Source organism: Arachis ipaensis, chromosome B02 (assembly GCF_000816755.2).
Source record: "Arachis ipaensis cultivar K30076 chromosome B02, Araip1.1, whole genome shotgun sequence".
Taxonomy (NCBI): Eukaryota; Viridiplantae; Streptophyta; class Magnoliopsida; order Fabales; family Fabaceae; genus Arachis; species Arachis ipaensis.
This window is the reverse complement of record NC_029786.2, coordinates 3320756-3326252: the sequence shown is the minus strand read 5'-3', so window position 1 is coordinate 3326252 and position 5497 is coordinate 3320756.

Here is a 5497-nt window from a genome sequence, read left to right as displayed (position 1 = left end):
ATTTTTTAGGGTTTTGCACTAAGTGAGAGATCCTTAGTTTAATACCCACCTATAACAAATTTTTGTAACATATACATATATAGGATGTAAGTTAGTCACACTCAATTTTCAATCCTCTAATTTGTCATATTTTGACATAGTTTATTCGTAAGGTATTCAAAAAATTTAAATTATTACAATTTAGCCTCTTAAATATTATTGTTTAAATTTGAAATATTTGATTTTTAATCATAATTTTAATTTGATCTTTAAATATAAAGAAATATTGTTAAACTAATAAACTATTAACAAAAATAAAAAATCTAAAGATTTCAAATTAATACATGAGTGACAAACCCCCCAAAAAAGACCCCAACGACTATGACATCCCATTTTCTCTTTGCTTACCCAACAATACCCACCACTTTCAAATCTCCAATATTCTTCTTCCACAGCCCCTCAGTCTCCCACCCTGTCATAGACCAGAACGACAGCCACTTCTTTCTCCAGCATCCCTCTGATCTCTTTATTATACACCGTTACTATTGCTGTTGAGGCTGCAACCTTTGAGCTCGATGCCGATCTGCTCACTTCTCTTCTCTTTGCTGCTGTTGTGCTCTCTACTCTGTACTCCCTCTCCAACCTTTTACTTTCTCTACGCACACCGCCGCTATTCTATCCACTAGCAGGCTTCGCCGCCACCTGCAAACTCTGCTGCCAGCACTGCAACGAACGTCTCCTTCCTTCAGAAAATTAGGTGACCTCTTTCTGCACCACTTCCTTCATGGCTGGATTTAGCCGCCTCTGTGGTTGAACCACTGGTTTGGCATTATCCTCCAATAGGATTTTGTGCATACATCTAGCTGGGCTTATGCCCTTAAGGTCACCTATGGACCACCCAAGAGCTGTCTTGTGTGTCCTTAGCACTTGAATAAGTGCTTCCTCTTCCTTTGAATTTAAAGCAGAGCTTATGATCACTGAAAAGTGTCACCTTCTCCCAGAAATGCATATTTCAAGGATGGTGGCAGTGGCTTGAGCTCGGGTTTAGGAGGTTTTTCCTCCTTCAGAAAAAATTTCAGAGGCTCTTTCATGTCCTCTGAATCCTCCAAATCAGGCTGAATATCTTTAAAGATATTTTCCAACTCTGATTCGAGACTCTCAGCCATGTTGATCTCTTCCACCAAGGAGTCAATAAGATCAACTTTCATGCAGTCTGTTGATGTGTCTGGATGCTGCATGGCTTTGACAGCGTTCAACTTGAACTCATCGTCATTGACCCTCAGGGTTATTTCCCCCTGTTGGACGTCAATGAGGGATCGTTCAGTTGCGAGGAAGGGTCTTCCTAGAATGAGAGTAGCACTCTTGTGCACCTTCATTTCCAGCACAACAAAGTCAGTGGGAAAGGCGAATGGCCCAACTCTGACTATCATGTCTTCAATCACGCCTAATGGGTATTTAGTTGAGCCATCAGCAAGTTGGAGACATATCCGGGTTGGTTTAACTTCGTCAGCTAAGCCAAGCTTTCTGAAACTTGGTGCACAAATTGTGAATTACACGTTTCACAACTTGTACCACTAACCAGCAAGTGCACTGGGTCGTCCAAGTAATACCTCACGTGAGTAAGGGTCGAATCCCACAGAGATTGTTGGTTTGAAGCAGTCTATGGTTATCTTGTAAATCTTAGTCAGGAAGTCAATTATGTTTATCAGTTGAATTGCGAATGAACAAGAGAGCATGGATTAAAGGTTACTTGTTATGCAGTAATGGAGAATATGTTGGAGTTTTGGAGATGCTTTGTCTTCTGAATCTCTGCTTTCCTCTGTCTTCTGATTCACGCACGCACGTCTTCCTATGGCAAGCTGTGTGTAGGTGGATCACCGTTGTCAATGGCTACCATCCATCCTTCCAGTGAAAAGATTCCAAGTGCGCTGTCACCGTACGGCTAATCATCTGCAGGTTTTCAGTCATACCGGAATAGGATCTGCTATCCTTTTGCGTCTGTCACTACGCCCAGCACTCGTGAGTTTGAAGTTCGTCACAGTCCTTCAATCATTGAATCCTACTCGGAATACCACAGACAAGGTTTAGACTTTCCGAATTCTCATGAAAGCCGCCATCAGTTCTAGCTTATACCACGAAGATTCTGATTAAGAATTTCGAGTTCTGTAGCTCCAGAAAATCCACTTTGAGTGCAGGGAGGTCAGAATCCAACAGCATCAGCAGTCCTTTTTCAGCCTGAATCAGATTTTTGCTCAGCTCCTTCAATTTCAGCCAGAAAAATACCTGAAATCACAGAAAAACACACAACTCATAGTAGAGTCCAGAAATATGAATTTTTCCTAAAAACTACTAGAATTAATATAAAAACTAACTAAAACCCCCTAAAAACTACATGAAATTAACCCCAAAAAGCGTATAAAATATCCGCTCATCACAACACCAAACTTAAACTGTTGCTTGTCCTCAAGCAACTAGACAAATAAAGTAGAAGACTAATAGGTTGAGAAGCAATAATATCTCAGAGTTTTTGAATGAAGCTCAGATTCTAATTAGATGAGCGGGACTAGTAGCTTTTTGCTTCTGAACAGTTTTGGCATCTCACTTTATCCATTGAGGCTCAGAGTGATTGGCATCTATAGGAACTCAGAATTCAGATAGTGTTATTGATTCTCCTAGTTCAGTGTGATGATTCTTGAACACAGCTTCTTTATGAGTCTTGGCCGTGGCCCTAAGCACTTTGTTTTCCAGTATTACCACCGGATACATAAATGCCACAGACACATAACTGGGTGAACCTTTTCAGATTGTGACTTAGCTTTGCTAAAGTCCCCAATTAGAGGTGTCCAGAGTTCTTAAGCACACTCTTCTTTTTGCTTGGACCTTGACTTTAACCGCTTAGTCTCAAGTTTTCGCTTGACACCTTCACGCCACAAGCACATGGTTAGGGACAGCTTGGTTTAGCCGCTTAGGCCAGGATTTTATTCCTTTTTGGCCCTCCTATCCACTGATGCTCAAAGCCTTGGGATCCTTTTTATTACCCTTGCCTTTTGGTTTTAAGGGCTATTGGCTTTTTCTGCTTGCTTTTTCTTTTTCTTTCTATTTTTTTTCGCTATTTTTTTTTTCTGCAAGCTTTGTTCTTTGCTGCTTTTTCTTGCTTCAAGAATCAATTTTTTGATTTTTCAGATCATCAATAACATGTCTCATGTTCACCATTCTTTCAAGAGCCAACATATTTAACAGTCTTAAGCAACAAATTCAAAAGATATATGCACTGTTCAAGCATTCATTCAGAAGACAGAAAGCATTGCCACCACATTTAACTAATTAGAATTTCTCTTATTAAAACTCGAAATTTTATTGCCTCTTATTCAAAAGATCTACTACTTTATTCATGTTTGCTGATGATGAGAAAAATAAATTATAACTTAATTGGAGATAAAATCAAAATAGATACTAATTACTACTTTATGACTCCTAAGGTAAACTTCTATAAGGACACTATCACAGAGTTAAGGCAGAAATTGGAAATTAACAACCTTTTTTCTGGGGGAACGGGGGTTCCTCTGATCCTTGGGGTGCTTGGTCCTACAAGAGAAGACTTTTGGCACTTCAATTCCCTTAAGTCATGCCCTTGCTCCTCTTGTTCTTTAAACATGTAGGTCAGCATTTGACTGTGTTCCTTCTGTTCTTTTATTATTTGCTCCATAGCTTCCCGTATCTTGGTAACAGACGTCTCAAGATACTCCCAGTATTCAGATTGAGGGATCTCTGGGAGGAATTCCTGTGCTCTCTTCTTGATGGGATCCTCCTGTGCTTGTTGTTTTTCCATTGATGCTTTGGTGATTGGCTTTTCAATTAGGATATATTCAGTTATTCCCATCCTTACTCCAGCGTCCTTGCAGAGCATAGAAATCACGCTTGGATAAGCCAACCTGGCCTCTTTGGAATTTTTGTTAGCAATTTTGTAGAGTTCAGTTGAAATCAGCTGATGAACCTCCACTTCCTTTCCCATCATGATGCAATGGATCATCACTGCTCTTTTAACTGTGACTTCAGAACGGTTGTTAGTGGGCAACAGAGAACGCCCAATGAAGTCCAGCCATCCTCTGGCGACTGGTTTGAGATCCTCTCTCTTGAGTTGATTTGGGACTCCCTTTGTGTTGGTGGTCCACCTGGTTCCAGGGATACATATGTCCTCTAGAATCTTATCCAGGTCAATGTCTGCTCTCATCATCCTCCTGTTGAAGGAGTCTGGATCATCCTTTAGCTGAGGTAGCTTTAAGATCTCTCTGATCTTGTCAGGGGTGGTGTGAACAAGCTTTCCTCTGACCATGGTCCGAAATTCATAGAAGGCAGTTCCAGATAGTTTTTGCTTGTCAGTCTGCCACATATTGGCATAGAATTCCTGGACCATGTTCCTTCCCACTTTCGTTTCAGGATTAGCTAGGACTTCCCAGTTCCTGATTCGAATTTGCTTCTGGATCTCCGGATATTCGTCTTCTTTCAGATCGAATCTAACTTCCGGGATCACTGATCTCAGCCCCATTACTTTAAGATAATGGTCTGAATGTTCTTTAGATAAGAACTTCCCTTGATTCCAAAGTGGTTTTGGAACGCTCTCTTTCTTGCCTCTTGGAGTGGGTTGTTTTCCTTTGGGAGCCATGATCTTAGTGATCTCGGATAAACACACCAAACTTAGAGGTTTGCTTGTCCTCAAGCAAAAGAAAAGAAAGAAGAGGGATGGAAGGAGAGCTAGGTGCAATTGTTGATGGAGGAGGAGGGAGGCCGAACCCATATTTAAAGGAATGGGGGGTTGTTTTCGAAAATTGGGAAAAGATAAGATAAAAAGATTGATTTGAAAAAGATAAGATAGAAGATATAGTTTAAAATTGAGAAGATATGATAGATTTTTGAAAAAGATGAATCTAGATTTTGAAAAAGATAATATGGAGATTTGAAAAAGATATTGAAAATATTTTAGAGTGAAAAAGATAGATTTGTTTTTAGAAAATATTTGAAAAGAGTTGGATTGAATTTGCAAAGAGGGTGGTGCTTATAGATTAAGATATATTTGATATTTTTGAAAGAGGGATTTTTAGAAATTGGGGATTTTAGAAATCAGGGTTCCTAACATGTTTATGTAAAAATCATGCATTGAAACATAAAATTTTGAAATTAGAATGGAAATATGTGTGGAAAAATGAATTTGGCTCCTCCCTGCCATCCTGGCGTTTGAACGCCCAAACACTGCCTGTTTTGGGCGTTCAGCGCCCAAATGCTGCACTTCTGGGCGTTCAATGCCCAGTTGTTGCCCTTTTCTGACGTTGAACGCCAGATTGCTATCCTTCCTGGCGTTCAGCGCCCACTGGATGCCCATTTTGGGCGCTGAACGCCCAAAACTGGCCCTCACTGGCGTTCCAGTAAGCTCCCTATCCCTGTTTTGTGTGCAGATTCCTTCTGTAACCCTGTAAATTTATGCAATTGATTCTTTACCTTAGTGTCAGTGAACTTTATATAA